The sequence below is a fragment of the Cnephaeus nilssonii genome, assembly GCF_951640355.1.
Source record: "Cnephaeus nilssonii genome assembly, chromosome: 10".
Taxonomy (NCBI): Eukaryota; Metazoa; Chordata; class Mammalia; order Chiroptera; family Vespertilionidae; genus Cnephaeus; species Cnephaeus nilssonii.
In genome coordinates, this window is record NC_137081.1 from 30,470,095 (window position 1) to 30,486,195 (window position 16,101).

General features: G+C 48.9%; 1 protein-coding gene across 1 annotated transcript in view; it reads left to right on the forward strand.

Annotated features, from left to right (window-relative positions):
- PSMD1 (proteasome 26S subunit, non-ATPase 1) overlaps positions 1 to 587 on the forward strand; it is an 83,817-nt gene extending 83,230 nt beyond the window's left edge. Inside the window, exon 23 of the mRNA XM_079783132.1 lies at positions 362 to 587. The gene's annotated coding sequence lies outside the window, so the exon portion shown is untranslated. The remainder of the gene's footprint in view (positions 1 to 361) is intronic.
- Positions 588 to 16,101: the final 15,514 nt, after the last annotated feature.

Consider the following 16,101-nt stretch of genomic DNA (forward strand, 5'->3'; position numbering starts at 1 on the left):
ACAGTATTACTACCATGAGCACTCAGTCTCTGTATAACCGACTCACATTAGCCCCCCTTCTTCCTTTCACAATACCTCACTGAAGACCCCCTGATTAAGTCATTCAAGGCAGTTAGTACAAGATGGCTTAGAAATGTTTTAGTTGGAAATTAGATTCTTATTAATTTTCAAAAGGATAAAATACTCAATCCAATAGAAATGTGAAAATAGAGTCTATTGTAGCACAAACTGGCATATGAGGACTGTATAGGCATGGTTAGGGGCTAGTTTTAGACTTCAACAGCTAGTAGTTTAAAAGAAAACAAACCGTTTTTAAAATAAAGAATGACCCTAGCTTTGCTTCCCTTCTCCCCTTCCCCAGGATCTCATTGCTCACCTGAAGAAGGTTGTCCAGGTTCATATTGGAAATGTCTATGAGGAAATTCATGTTGAGACCTGCTATTCACTGCATGTATCATTGCCTCTGCACTGACCTGAAGAACCTTGTCTCCAAGTCTTTGGTTGAAGAGAAGATATATGACTATTTAGTACGCTCTTTCACACAACTTGGTTTTCAAATAAATATATTAAAATCTCCAGATGGACAAGGACTGTTCGTTTGTTTGTTTGTTTGTTTGATTGTTTGATTTTCAGCCTGGATTTTAAATAAATGGGCTTAATGCCTTTCACTACCACCACCACCACCTTCATGAAATGCCTAAACTGAAAGAGCTAAAACCTTGATTGCTAGGATGAATATGTATGACTTTTATACACACACACACATACACTAGGGGCCCAATGCACAAATTCGTGCACCTTGAATTGTGGGCCATGATGCTACAGTGGGCACAGGGGCAGGTCTCAGCCCATCCCCCGTGCCCCCGCCCGGCCCCTCCCACCGCAGCACCTGCCCCACACCACCCCCCCCCCCCCATTCCCTGTCTGCTGGCAGCCCTGCTCCCACACACTGATAGCACCTGCCCCGCTCACACTGGCTGACCACGCGGAGCAGTTGGGGCTGGCGCCAGCAGGGGCAATCGGGGCTGACAGCTACTGATGGCGCCTAGCGATGGGGACCAGTGCCAGGCACCAGCAGAGTGTGCAAGTGGGGCCAGCGCTGGCAGTGGGTGCAAGTGGGGCCGTCACTGGCAGCGGGCATGAGCAGGGCTGGTGCCGGCAGCAGGTGCAAGCGCCAAGCGTGACCACGGTGCGCGGCAGCAAAGAATTTTCAGTAGCTACCAGAGGCACACCCCAATGACAGCAACCAGCGCCCCACCTTGGTCTGGCATCCCCACTCACCTGCTCCACCATCCTGCCAGGGCCAACGCCTGCCATGTTCTGCACACGCCCCCTGTTCGTCAGCGCACATCATAGTGACCAGTTGTTCAGTTGTTCTGCTGTTCAGTCTATTTGCATATTAGGGTTTTATATATATATAAACACACACACACACACACACACATATATATATATATATACTAGAGGCCCGATGCATGAAATTCATGCAAGAGTAGGCCTTCCTTCCCCCGGCTGCCGGCACCGGGTTCCCTCTAGCATCTGGGACTCGGGCTTCCCTCCAGCATCTGGGACCAGGGCTTCCCTTGGGCTGCCAGCAGGCACCTGGGACCCAGGCTTCCCTCACAGCCTCGGCTTCGTCCGGAAGGACGTCCAGTCTAATTAGCATATTATGCTTTTATTATTATAGATATATATATATATATTTTTTTTTTTTACGAATACTTCATTGGTTTTGAGAGAAAGAGAGAAACATTGATGTGAGAGCACATCTATCAACTGCCTCCTACAGCACACTGGAGATTGAGCCGGGGCATGTGCCCTGACTGGGAATCAAACCAGCAATCTTTTGGTGCGTGGGACAACGCCCAACCAACTAAGCTACAACAGCCAGGGCATATGACTTTCAAATTTATGACAAACTATTTCATAGATGATTTGAAAAATAAGGGGGGGGGGGGGGAAATAAACCCTGGTTCAGAGCCAGTGGAAGGGAAGTGGAGAGGCAGAGAGAGAGAAACACCAATGTGAAGAGATAGATCAATTGGTTGCCTGCACATGCCCCAACCAGGGCCAGGGATTGAGCCTGCAACCGAGGATCCTTCAGTCTGAGGACCCATGCTCTATCCACTGAGCCAAATCAGCTAGGACTTTTTTTTTTTAGGTATTGAAGGTGTGGGTGCCATCATTTATTGAAGTCCCTTTAATCCAAGAGAAATGTAGTCTAGGCAGTTCAGATACATTTTTTTAAAAAATAAGCATTGCTTATTGTTTCCTGCTATTGACCTTGTTAAGAACAATAGATATAAACTATTCAGTTTCATTTAGCTACAGAATCTGATGATGTACCTTTTTTTCTCCTTTTCCATTTTTCATGTTTTTAGTAATTGAGATATAAGTTAAATGTAATTAAAATGGAGACATTTGAAGTGTATACAATTTGGTGAGTTTTGACAAGTACATGTTTTATTTCTATATTACCAGACCTTTCTTGGATGCTGAACTTTTGAAATAAGCAAGCACGGTCGTTATTCTGACTACTACTTGTTTTGTTTTTTTTGGCATATGAAATGGATCTCTGATTTACTAGGATATGGCAATAAGAGCTAGATTTGGTGGGCAGGGATTGGTTGTGGGGTTTTTGTGTCTTGGTCTTCAGTCATATAAAAGATCGTTTCTAACATTTATACATGAATCATTCTTTGCTTTAACCTTGATTCTTTCACTTTCTAGAGGAAACAAACTCTTGGGTAGGTAGATCAGTCCTAATACATTTGTCTACTACATCTTTGTTAGGTCCAGGTCTAAAGGTTACTGATCCCAAAGGATGGCTCACTCATTGGTTAATTTCATTGTGTCCCCTCCTTTGTAAAGTCCTTGTTTCCTCAATATCAGATGCTCCTATAAAAGAGATTATCTCATTTCCTAGACACTTAATTAGTTATGTCCTTCCTGTTTAAGCTCCTAGCATTTCAGAGTGAACTCTAACATTTCCCTTAATATATTAAATGTTTAAAAAACAGAAGTCTCAATGATGTTATTGTCCAAAATTGAGTAGTCTGGAAGAGGTGGTACATTCACTGGCCTTGAGCCAAAGTTATTAAATTCAGTCCAAAATAATAGACTGAACTTCAGGAGCAGGCAACACTAGTTCCTGGTATGCGGTACAATTTAGAATTTATATTTTGGTCTTAAATCGTGAGGTTCTAGCTTTAAAAAACAAGCTAAAAAGAAAAATGGCTTCTTGGATCAGATTATGATGAGACTCTGGGGTTTTTTCCCCCTAGATTTCCTAGGAATGCATAGCACTGAATGAGAACTAAGAAGTAAATAAGTCTAAGGTGAAATAAGTCATGTCTGAAGACAGGATTGGAGCTAGTTAACACATTCTGTAGAAGAACAAGAAAGGAGAATGGCTGCAATTATTCCCAATGATGTCACTGTAGCACACTGTGTCAGAATTGAAGCCTTGTGGGATGCACAGATGGAAGGAAATGGTTTGATTTCTTGGATTGGACTTAATCCTGGAATCATATTTACTACCCGTCTGCAGATAAATGACTGCTGGCTCTGCCTTTTAAATACTCTTTCTTGGCATTCATGACAAATCTTTTCCTCCTGTCCCTGACCCCTTTGTTTAACAGATTGAGTAAATATTTAGCTTTATTTGAGCACTAGAGCCTGGTGCACAACATTTGTGCACGGGGGGGGGGGGGGGTAGGAGGGATAGGGGGCGTCCTTCAGCCAGGCCTGCGCCCTCTCCCAGTCCTCTCCTAAGCCGGCAGTCGGACATCCCCTGAGGGGTCCTTAGCGCTTCCTCTGAGGTGGGAGAGGCTCCCACCACCGCCACTGCACTTGCCAGCCATGAGCCCAGCTTCTGGCTGTGCGGCGCTCCCCCTGTGGGAGCTCACTGACCACCAGGGGGCAGCTCCTGCATTGAGCGTCGGCCCCCTGGTGATCAATGCGCATCATAGCAACCAGTCATTCTGGCATTCGGTCGATTTGTATATTAGCCTTTTATTATATAGGATTTCTTTGTGCAGGGATTCTTGGGCTCTTTGGCAGGTCCCACTCCCTATGACTGCTTTTTAACTCTAGCCTTCTCAGAATTTGGTCTTGGGTTTTCTCATCCTGCCCAATCTCCAAGCAATTTTGTCCATCCCACACCTTCGTTCACTGTCTTTTTTTTTTTTTTTCCCCACTGTCTTTTTGTTCATGACTCCCAATCCACATTACTCCCATATCTTCATCTGAGCTGGCTGCACATCCAACCACAGGGCATACCTATTAGGGCTGCCTCGCGGGCAGTTATAACAGTGTATCCAAAGCACGTCCAGCCTCCTATTCCTCCTCCTTGGGGCTAATGACAACCCCTCCATCCGGTGGTCCACACGAGAAACAGGATTCACCCTTGACTCCTCTGAAATATCCCCAGTTCATCCACCCTCCCCCACTGTTTGTGCCCCTAGTTCAAGCACTTAACTATCTCCCTTTAGACTTGACCCACTTTAATCCATTCTCCAAAATTGAGCTTTTTAAAATGCAAATCATGAGTCTCCTGCTTAAACTCTCCCAGTGGTTCTTTGTTGAATAATGCCCACATACGTTGCTATGAGTGCAACGCTATTCAAGGCTTTAGTTGTTGCTCACCTCTCCAGCCTCCCATTTCTACACTCTCCTCCCACCTCCTGCTCAGAACCACTTTCACTTCCTCCAAAAATTCATTGTCATCTCCTAGCCTTTGCACATATCATTCCCTCTGCCTGAATTACCCTCCTCTCTTCACTCCCACCCTCTCCCTCTAGGTCTTTAGGTCTCCATTTATAGGGACTTTCTCCAAGAAACCCTCCCCAGACTCTCCCACCAGAGCTGGACTAGGTCTTTCTGCCTTCCCAGCACCCAGTATTGCTCCCGATTGTTCCCGTCACATGTTATCATCTGTTGCCTAGTTGACTTGCCTATCTTCCCCCACATTAGTCTTGCTCACCATTATAATCCTAGCACAAAATGTATGATCACATATTCATTGACTACCTGTATTGTCCAGAACAGTGAAAGCCACAAGTGAGCACTAGGAATAATTGGAACAGTCCATGAGTGCATTAATGGTGATTCATTCATCTGTCTTCAGGCCTCTTCCCCAGGGGTCTAAATGTCTCTTCCTATTCCTCTTCCGCAGTGACTAACGCTTCTGCTGAGGACTGTTTTTCAATCGGTTTTACTCTTTGGGAACCCTGGCTTTTCTTTGTGTGTGTAGACAAGATCGTGTCTCTGAAACCTAACTGGCATAAGATGAGAAGAAATGAGGTTGGGCAAAGAAGTTTTGTGGCTTTGTCCCAGACCCCTCTCCAAACCCCTTCTCTTCATCATAAATGAGACAACACTTCCACTTTCTACAGAAAATTCCTTAGAGGGTGCTTAGCTTGATTGCTCCTAGAACTCAAGCTCCTTTCCTACCCTCTCATTTTTTAGTTAAAAGCTTAAGGGCCCTTCTAAGCCAAGCTGCATAACGGAAGGATAGTGGACTTTGGTTCACTTGTTCCTTAGTGGTTTCCTCATTTGTAGAGCGGAAATGATGTCCACCTCAAAGTTGTTGCAGGGATCAAATGATAATGGCTAATTATTACCAGCCTACTATGTGCTGGACACTGCTAGGAATCACACATGTTGATGTCCTCATTCCTCACAACTACCCTAAGAGGAGAGTGCTATTGTTTGAAATAATCTATGTTTAAGAACCTAACACTTAGTAGGCATTCACTAAGTTTTATTTGGATCAGAATGGTATGCCCTAACCCCTCATTTCACACATGGGGACACTCAAGAGTGACCTCTTCAATATCGAAGGCCATTTTTTACATTTGTGTTTTCAGTTCATCTTTGCATTAAGCTGGTCTCTGGCCTCTTTTCTGGCCTTGTTTGATCCAAATTGGCAACAGACAAATGGCAAATAGTCATCTCTTTGCCTATCCTATATCCACACTCTGCTCTAAGTTAGTGTCTTCCTCCATACTCCTAAACCATATCAGAGAGGGATTGTCAACAGAAGCAGTATTTCCAAACACCCACAGCCTCTACAACAGCTGCTCCTAATGGCATCTGCCATCTGTTTGCTGGGATCTGTGCAGTTCCTTTGGTGCGTGCACTGTTTTCCAAATCAAAGTTATTTATGTGTAATAAAATTGCATCCGGGGGGTAATTGCCTTCAAGACCTTGGGCATTACACAGAGCCGGGATTTGGCAAAGAGTTGGACAGAGATAAAGAATTTCCCATTAAGTAGTATTGCCATGACCTGGTGCGAGCAACCTCTGACTTGTGCCAGGATCTCTCAGAAGCCCTGATTCATGTTCAAAAGATTTAAGAGGTTTACAGGCATCCAAGGCTTTCTGCATATGCTGGGTATGAACTAGTCTCTCCAAAATAAGGGTGGAGGACGGGTCCCTAAGCAAGTTCCTTCCTTTGTTCCTGGATAAGAAGCCAGGTGGGGCCCTGACCAGTTTGGCTCAGTGGATAGAACATCGGCCTTCGGATTGAAAGGTCCCAAGTTCAATTCTGGTCATATATATATATATATTTAAAAGCCAGGTGGGGGTATTCACTAACACCTCACTGCCAGCACCCAGTCTCCTCCGAGCAGCTCTCAAGCACATATGACACGTGGCTGTTACAGTAATTTGTTGTTTTCCAATGGTTTCCTATGTGTGTAGGATTTCGCTTTTTCAGCCAGTCTATAAATATAAGCTCCTTAACAGCAAGCCCCAAAGTATCCCCCAAAGAGCCTGCCAGAATGTTTGGTAACACCTGCTGGTTTCAAATTAAATAATTGCTTTAGCTTGGGGAGTCTGGTGATGCCCTTGATCCTGACTTACTCTTCTCCATGGCTCTTATATGTTTGTTTATTGTCTGTCTCCCCCTATTAGCATGTGAGCTACATGGGAACAAGTGGGGGTTATTTTTAATGACTGCTGTATTCCTAGTGCCTAGAGCAGCAGTTCCTGGCTCATTGTAGGCATTCAGTAAGTGTTAGATGACTGATGGAAGGATGGACGGATGGGTGGATGGACAGAGGATAGTGGCAAACAATCATTTAGCTCCTGTGTGCTAGGCACTCTGTTCACCGCTTTATTCACATTGCCATTCTTAATCCTCACAATTCTATTGCCAGGTAAATATTATCTTCATTTTACAGAAAGGGCTTAGGAAGGATAAGTGTACATAATTACCCAGGTCATGCCGACTACAAAACCTGTTTCTTTTTGGTTTTGTTTATGTTTATGTTTTAGCTACTATGGAAATGATTCAGCAGATCTCGAGACCAACTCAGAAATCCATCAAGTTTAGCCAGCATTCAGATGATTCTGATACAGATGATCCAGAGACCACACTGTCCTATGCAAAGCTGCCTTGTCTTCTACAAGTCTTCTACAAGTCCCCTGGCTGTTTACTAGTAGATGGATACAGAGATAGGGAGGACCCCAGAACCCCAAAGCATAGTCATCAGCAAAAGCCCTCCTCAGAGGAAGGATGTCTCACTACCAATAGAGTATGAATATACCTGGAGACAGAATGTATTTCCCAAGGAGAGGTCCCCAGAAATGAAAAGAATGTCAGAAAGTGGAACTGCTGTCCGGCTGTGCCCCCTAGGACAGGTCTATGTGATATAAGGCTTCCTGGCTTTCCTACCTTCAGGCTCTCCTGCACTCCCCATGGCAATTGCAATTCACCATCAAAAAGGACTTAGGGCCCTTGCTGGTGTGGCTCAGTTAGTTGAGTGATGTCCCATGCACTGAAAGGTCGCTGGTTTGATTCCCACTCAGGGCACATACTGAGGTAAGATCCCAGTGGGGGTAGGTGCAGGAGGCAGCTGATCGATGTTTCTCTCTCCTTCTCCCTTCTCTCTCTAAAAATCAATAATTTTAAAATATATTTTTATTGATATCAGAGAGGAAAGGAGAAGGGGGGAGAGAGAGAGAGAGAGAGAGAGAGAGAGAGAGAGAGAGAGAGAGAGAGAGAGAGAAACATCAATGATGAGAGAGAATCATCGATCGGCTGCCTCATGCACTTCGCCTACTGGGGATTGAGCCCACAACCCATGAATGATGAATTTGCCTTTGAGCGGAATCAAACCTGGGACCCCTCAGTCCACAGGCCGACGTTCTATCCACTGAGCCAAAAAGCTAGGGCAATCAATAATTTTTTTAAAAAGGACTCAGGGGGTGTCTAACTCTGGCAGCAGCCTATTTTATGAGCTGCTTCTTGCTCTCTTTCCCAGAGCCCTGGGGTAGGCCTACTGAAGAGCCCGCAGGGGCAGCCAGGATGCACCCCTTACTCTGAGAAGTGCCCCACTCTGGCCCCCAACCTGAGACTCTGTGGCTTGCAGTGGCTCAGGGTGATTGATACCATCACATCACCCGAACACACAATGCCTGTGAGTGGATGCCATGCAGTCAGGCCTGCCCCACCGCAGCCTGAATGTGGGTGCCTCAGCCTCTACAAAGTGCTGAAAGGGGAACTGCGTTCGCTTCCCCCAGTAACACCTCAGCCATCAGCAAGCAGAAGGCGAGAGGACCATGGCTCCCGGGTCAAGCGAGGACAGCCGGGCCAGAATCCCATCAGCAGACAAAGCACCTGCTGGAGCTAACACAGCAGAGGCCCGGGAAAAAATAATTTCATTTTTCTTAAAATAATTTGATCAACATATATTTGTAATTTTAATGGTATTTATGGGGAAAATAGGCTTCCTTACATGTATTTTGTAGTTTAGAAATGTATTTCTTTTTAATGCGGTCAAGGAGTCAATAACAGTCCGAATCCAGCCACTAACAGAGCCGCTTAGTCTGTGCTCAGTCCCTCAGCATTCTCTAACCACCAGTTCAAGACAAAGCCATGCTCTGGCAGTGGAGCTGATGCTAATGAAAAATATGGACAAGCATTTCAGCTCAGGAGAAAGCCAATGGGACCAGAGCAAACTGGGAAATCAAATCTCTAGATGACTAGATTTAGCTCATACATCTATACCACATTAGAGAAGATCTAAGACAAGCTCATTCATCCATTTATTCACCCGTTCTCTAGAGAACTTCGATAATGCTTTAGCCGGGCCACCATTTGCATTCCTTCTGGTAAATGATGTCTGTACTTTCATTTCTCCCTGAGGGAACTGATGACCTGCTAGCTCAGCCCACAATGGAGTTACTACACTCCGTCCCAAGGCCACTGTGATTGGTTCTAGTGAGAACACCCGGCCCAAGTCAGGCCAATCCGAGGCAATGGGACCCAATTCTGGGACCTTGGTTCTAGCTACTGAGAACCACTCTCTCTTCCACTTCTGCCGTGGCCTCAAGCTGAGCCTCCACCACGTGAAGCCTGAATGTGGCTCCAACCCATAAGAACCCGAGCTATAGGCAGATCCAAATGGCATCCTGTGAGCCCCAAGTCCAGCTGTACCTCTGCTCCAGACTGTGAAGTTCCAGGAGCAATAAGTTCTCTTCTTTGCTTAAGTAAAACGCAAGCTGCATAGAGTTGGATTTGATACCAAAAGAGTACTTCAAGAGGAGCCGTTGCAGAGGGGAGTATGGGCTGAACTGTGTCCCCTCAAAATTCACATGTTGACATCCTAACCTCCAGTACCTCAGAATATGACCGATGTGGGAAAGGACCTTTCAAGAGGTAGTTAAGTTAAAATGAAGTCATATGGGTGGGCCCTAACCTGAAATGACTGGTGTCCTTACAAGAAGAGGAGATTAAGACACAGGCAGCACACACAGACCAAGGGAGAAGGCAGCTATCTGCAAACCAACCCTGCCTACACCTTGATCTTGGACTTCCTGCCTCTAGAACGGTGATAAATTTCTGTTGTTTAAACCACCAGGCCTGTGATATTTTGTTATGGCAGCCCTAGCAGACTCACATATGGGGTTCACCAGCGGGAAAGATGAGGTGATTGAATAGGGCGGCATGAAAGAGGGGAGTCAGGGTGAGAAAATCATTGCAATCATCTACCAGGGAAATGAGGCTTGAGCTAAGGAGGAGGAGGAAGCAATGAAGAGAAGAAGATGATCATGGATTTGAGAGACATTTTAGGCCAAATTGACCCAACTTGGTTATGATGATGTCTAATTGAAGGGAGGGATATCAAGCTTCGGGCTGGACGCTGATGGTGCCGTGTCCATCCATGTCCACTAGGGGAGGGAGCAGAGTCAGAGGCGGCGAGTGGTGGTTGTGGACTGTACCTGTTGTCCTTTCTGCATCCGGTGCCTCTTCCCACTCGGGGTTATTAGCTCCTGGGGCTGGACCTGGTCAACTCACATTTGTATCTCCTCCACTCCCATAGCCTGGAGCACAGGTTCTCAGGGTGGGGCAACTATCCCTGGGAGCGAGGCATTTCACACACTGGTGGGTATTTTGGGTTTCCACAATGATTGGGGAACTCAACTGGCATTCCTGGTAGGAGCCTGCCATGCTGGACATCCTCGTATTGTGGCTGGGGTAAAAACGGTCTCGGTCTTGTTCAGAACTTTACCAAGAGCTGGTCATCATTTTGAGCTACTCAGTCGCCACCACAGCAAACCTGCACCAGGCTCAGCAACTGCCTAAGGCCACGTGCATGCGCCAGACTTCTTTGTATGTCTCCTGGGTAGTTAGCCAGCCACTTATATGGAAATATATATTATTTTGTAACAAGTTGCTTTCCTTTTATTTCTATTACAGCTAGGGCATTATATGGTTCTTTTTTAAATTATGTGGGTGAGTAGGCTATATTATCTGGGAACTTCATTTTATGATAGAAAAGACGATATTACAAAACGTGTTATTAAAGGGGGAGTCTGGGAAGATAGAGACTCAGCATCCAGGGTGGCCAGGCAGCCTCCCTGCAGAGCCCCTCTGAGGCCTCCCTGCCCGTTCCCCCAGCAGGCCTGGCCTTGGCTGTTGGCCGCCTCTACCCTATAAGGCCATGTGAGGGCTGAGCAGGCAGAGAAAATGAATGGGCTCCCCTCGCTGGCGCCTGCAGCTCTCCTGGTTTCCCTGAGGGCAGTGGGTGGAGCTATGGAGGGCTGGGAGCCAAGCAGCGGCCTAAGAGAGGGCCCCTCCCACGCTTGGGCTTGACTGTGCCCCAAGCCCCTGAGGGGTCCCTGATCAGATCAAGAGCAGGTCAGACTTTCAAGTGCAAGAAAGGGACATTGCCTGTCCACAACCCATTACTGCCCTCTAGACACATGTACACACATTTCCATAGTACAGAGGTTCTAGAAAATGTGAGTCAGGCCAGACCAGAGCTCTGAGGGCTCCTGACACCAGGATGAAGGCAGGGAGGGAAAACTGTCCCTTGTTTTGGCCTTTCCCCCAGATCTATGTTCTGGGTTTGACGCTTCTGGTGGAGATGGCAAAAGGCCTGGCTGGGTGGTTGTGTGGCCACAGTTGGCCTGGTCAGACCTGGCCTTCCAGACCCAGACAGCTGAGACACAAGGCCTTGGTGTCCAGACCAAGACCTGGACACTTTGGGGGCAGGGTCACCACAGTGCACCACTATCCAGGGGCACCCCTGGATGTAGCAGTGGGTCATTCAGCACCCCCACCTTCCCGGAGGGCCAGGTCCAGCCTCCTGATGCTCCCGGGACCCCGCCCTAGGCTCTGCCTCGTGGACACATCACTGGATGCTCAGTCCTCTCAAACCAGAGTGCTCAGCACAGGAAGTGCTGCTCAGCAGACATGTGGCTCATCCAGACAGATGTCAGCTGCTCCTCCCCCTCAGGCTCCAGCAACCAGGTCCTCTCTCTCATTTTTCACTCTGTGCCCATCTATAAAGAGAACTCAGCTCCCCCTTCAAGGGCCCCCACCCAAGAATCCTCCCACAGAAAAATGTGCAGATGGCATGAGCGGTTCTGAGGGGCCATAATAGTGTGAGTTAGATTTGATCACAGGTCTCTGAACCACCAAGGTGATAGCAGCTTAAATAGGACAGATGTTTGTTTCCCTCAGTTCAGCAAAGCTTTGGGTAGTTAGTGCAGGGCTGGCCTGGCGCCCCGTGTCAGGGATCCATGCTCCTTCTATCTTCTTGTTTCCCTAGACCCATTCTTCCTGGACCTTCTCAAAGTAGGGCTGCCAATACTCAGGGGAAAGGGTGACAGCTTTATCTCCCAGAAACATCTGAGCCAGGACAAGAGTTGCTACACAGAACGCTGTTCCAACATCTCTGCCTGCTTCAGCACCTCCCCCAGGTCTTGGCAGGCCTCCTGCGACCTGGGCCAGGCATGGAGTCACAGGAGAAGGAGGCCACTCCCCGGACTCCAAGCGGGAGGTCGGAGGGGGCACATGTCCGTGTCCCTCCACCTCTCCTCCTCTCTGGGATGGAACCTGCTCTGCCCGCAAGAAGCCGGTGGAGACCATACTCCTGATGACTTGCTCAAGCAAGCGATCAGCTTGAACACACTCAGCAAAGGAGACTTTGCCTCCTACACGCAGAGGTGTTTTAAAAAGCCAAGGGCAGGGTGCAGCCTCCTCCGGAAGCACTGGAATCAGACATGGGGTCCCACGACTCCAGGGAGAACCCTCCCAGGGGGCTTAGCTCTGGGCAGGGCCACCCACTGCTCGGGGCTCACGCGGGTACAGGCCGAGCCACAGGGAGAACTGATTTTTCCGGCTCAGTCCCACGCCGAGTGGGAGAAGAGAGAGAGGCGAGGCGCATTGCTGGGGTCCCACCTGCAGCTCTGTCTGACTCAGGCCGGCTCCATCTCTGCTTCCCTGTGATGTGCACCAACAAAGCCCCTTGAGTTTAAGCTGTGTGGAGACGGGTGTCTGTCCTGGCTGCGGAGGAGTCCTGGCCTGACTTTGCAGGAGCTGAGGCGGGAGGGAAGGAAAGGGCAGGGGCCCCACGGAAGGGAAGGCGGAGGGCAGCTGCGAGCTTTTCCGCCGTTCTCCCTTCCCTGGGTCGGAGCTGGGGCGCGAAGGCGGTGTGTGTGTGGTTTGTGTGTGGGGTGTGTGTGGGGTGTGTGTGTGAGGGGGGGTGTTGCCTGGGGTCCAGTGATGGGAGGAAAACAGAGATGCCCAGGCCTCCGGGTGGGAACGGGCTCCGCTCCAGAGCGCGTGTGATTTCTGGGAACCTGTCCGCGCTCTGACCGTGGGGCTGGCACCTCCAAAAGCCGGGTTCCTGGAAGTGACCGCGGGGGCGGGGCAGACGCGGGCGCCTGGGGCCAAGCCGCAGCCAATTTTCCGCCGGGCGGCGCCCAGGTCCGGTTGGGATGGCTGCTGCCTTAAGACCGTACCCAAGGCCCCGGCTGATCCCCCTCTTCCAGGATGGAGGACCTGCCGTGAGCCCCGCGCCCAAGACCCAGGTCCCTGGGGGGAAGCTCCGCGGCCCCGTATTCGCTCCCTCCCGGGGGAGCGGCCGGCGGCTGCACCGGCCCCCGAGCCAGCTGGCGCGTCCGGGCGGCTTCCTCGGGCGGCACGGCCCGCTGCTCCGCTGAGAGATTTATTCCCCGCGGGGGGGCGCCAGGCTGGGGAGGCCCGACCTGTCCCGGGGGCTGGCCGGGGGCCCCAGAGGCTCCTGGCGCTCTCCCCAGACCTTCCGTCCAGCGGGTCCCACACATGGAGAACCCAACCCAACCGCCCAGGTTGCTGCCCGCACCTCCAGGCTTTCTTTCTGATCGGGCAGGTCTGACAATGGGCATGTCTGAGGCCAGGTGACTCTGCGGCCGCTGGGGACCACTTGGAAAGGCGGCAGTGACCTGCCAAAGGTCTCTCCTCACCGCCCAGAGTTTCACTTTTGGTTTCGTGTGTCCCTTTAGTAAAAGGCTTCATCCCAGGGGTGAATGGAGCTCTACATCTTGGCTTTGATCTCAGGTTCAGTGGAGTCCCGGGGTCTTTCATTACTGGTGGGGAGAAGGGGAAAAAGGGAGCGTTAATGGAACTATGTGCACTTTTTATCATCATGAATTAGGTACTTGTTTTATTAAGATTAATCCTCTATTTATTTGGTAACCCAGTTATCACTGTCTCACACTCTCTCTCATATCATAGGCTTCACCATGAATGCAATAAATGATCCTGTGACATTGGTCTGGGGCAAGTAGGTAGGACTGGCTCTTAGGCTCGGACAAGGAGGCCAGGGCATGCTTAGTGGCTCCAGAAATCTCATCTGAAACATTCCACGCAAAAGACAGGGACAGCCACATAATTCAAGATGGTCTGTGTGTACCATGTTAGCTGGTCCTCAAGGTGTGCAGACCTATCAGGAAACCACCCAAATTCAGTCACTTTAGCATCTAGTCTTCCAGTTCAGGCCAACGTACCACCCTCTTTGCTCACCTCACGTGCCCCACAATGTGTGTTTTACACGTGTTTGGAAAACTAGTGATATTCCTCAAAAAACCTGAAGGGTCTGTATCTGGGAACACCCCTGATGAGAGCCCAGCGGAAGTGTACTTTCTTTGAAACGATCTTGGATCCAGATTTGCTCCTTGGGAAGTTCATTTTAAGGCCTGGGTCTCTTTTGTCAACCTCCTCCAGACCACAGAACTACTGGGGCTGTGATGTGACTCACATCTCTGGGACAAGGCAAGGACAGCACTCACGGCCCAGGTGGAAATCTGGTCTCCCCCACTTCCAGGCCTCCCTGCGTTCCTGCTCCCTGACAGCTCCCTTGGGGGCTGTATTCCCAGCAGGGTGTGCTCTCCTTCCAAGAAACCAAGCAGCTTGTGAGACACACCAACACTCTGGTCCTCCACCTCTATTGTCCCACTCTGGGCCAGGAAGAAAGGGGGATCTGCATCCCTCACACATCATGAGTTTTGGGCAAAACACAACTTTCCTGGAAGGGATTTTTTTTTTCCTAAGCATTGCCTTGCAGTAGTTCATCTTCCGCTTGGTGCCTTGTATTTCAGTAGGCTGCTTGTTCAACCTGCTGATTAAATCCAGATCCTGCGCTTGCTAGGAGACATGTTCTTGGTCTGGGCGCCCCCTGCAGGAGCTCTAAGACAAGTTCAGTCCAGCTGGCTGCCAGGTTTGTTGGAAAAGGTCAACCTCAGAGGGCTTCATCCCCTCATCCAACTCAGGGGTTACTGTTTACTAGCTCCCCCCTCACTGGGGATTTGTACCCTCTTCCTCTGCTTTTGTCTCAGCTCTTTGCCCATCGGTAGAGACAGCCGCCGGGGGCATTTAGTTGCCTACTACAGCTGCAAAGATGGCTTCCCACCCCTAAGGAGTTCAAGGGCTGGGGCCCACAGTGGGCTGTCGGCTGCAGAAGACTCAGATGACGTGTCGTTCTTAAGTGCAGAGCTCAGTCAGTTGCTTTGCTGTCCAGTGCAAGGCTGGTTAGTTCCCCTGGAGTGTTCTGCATATTCCAAGAATTGAATTTGGTATCAAGTTTTTCCCAGCAGCAATATCTTGATAATTCTAGAATTTGAGAGATGGATTTATGTGGATTCATTAAATAATTCTACTTTTGCCTGTGTTTGAAATTTTAATAATTAAACTAAACAGAAAGTCATCTTGGGCCCACTGGCAGCTTGGGAAAACTGGAGTGGTCAAACAAGAACAACCCATTTAGGGCCAATGGGATGCTTGGCAAGTCTTAAGAATTGGGAAGGTGCCCTGACTGGTTTGGCTCAGTGGATAGAGCGTCGGCCTGAGGACTGAAAGATCCCAGGTTCGATTCCGGTCAAGGGCATGTGCCTTGGTTGTGGGCACATCCCCAGTGGGAGGTGTGCAAGAGGCAGCTGATCGATGTTTCTCTCTCATCGATGTTTCTAGCTCTCTATCCTTCTCCCTTCCTCTCTGTAAAAAATCAATAAAATATATTTTTTTAAAAAGAATTGGGAAGGTTAGGCAGCGGGTTCAGTGTACTGCTCTGAACTCGTGGAACATACAGAGCAGAGCCACCCTGGGTAGTGCCCAGGGGAAGCTTCAGTCCTAAGCCATTTTGCCTTTGTGACAAAAGTATGCTTTGTACTCACACCAGGTTAAATAGGTTAAGTCTTACACTCAATGGGCAGTGAGCCTCATCCAAGTCACATAAGGAAAGGTAGTTCTTTTTGGTAAACCGCTTCCCAGAACCAAAGGGGTGGAGGGAGTTTTTTAACCATTACTGTTTACACAAGCACAGGGCT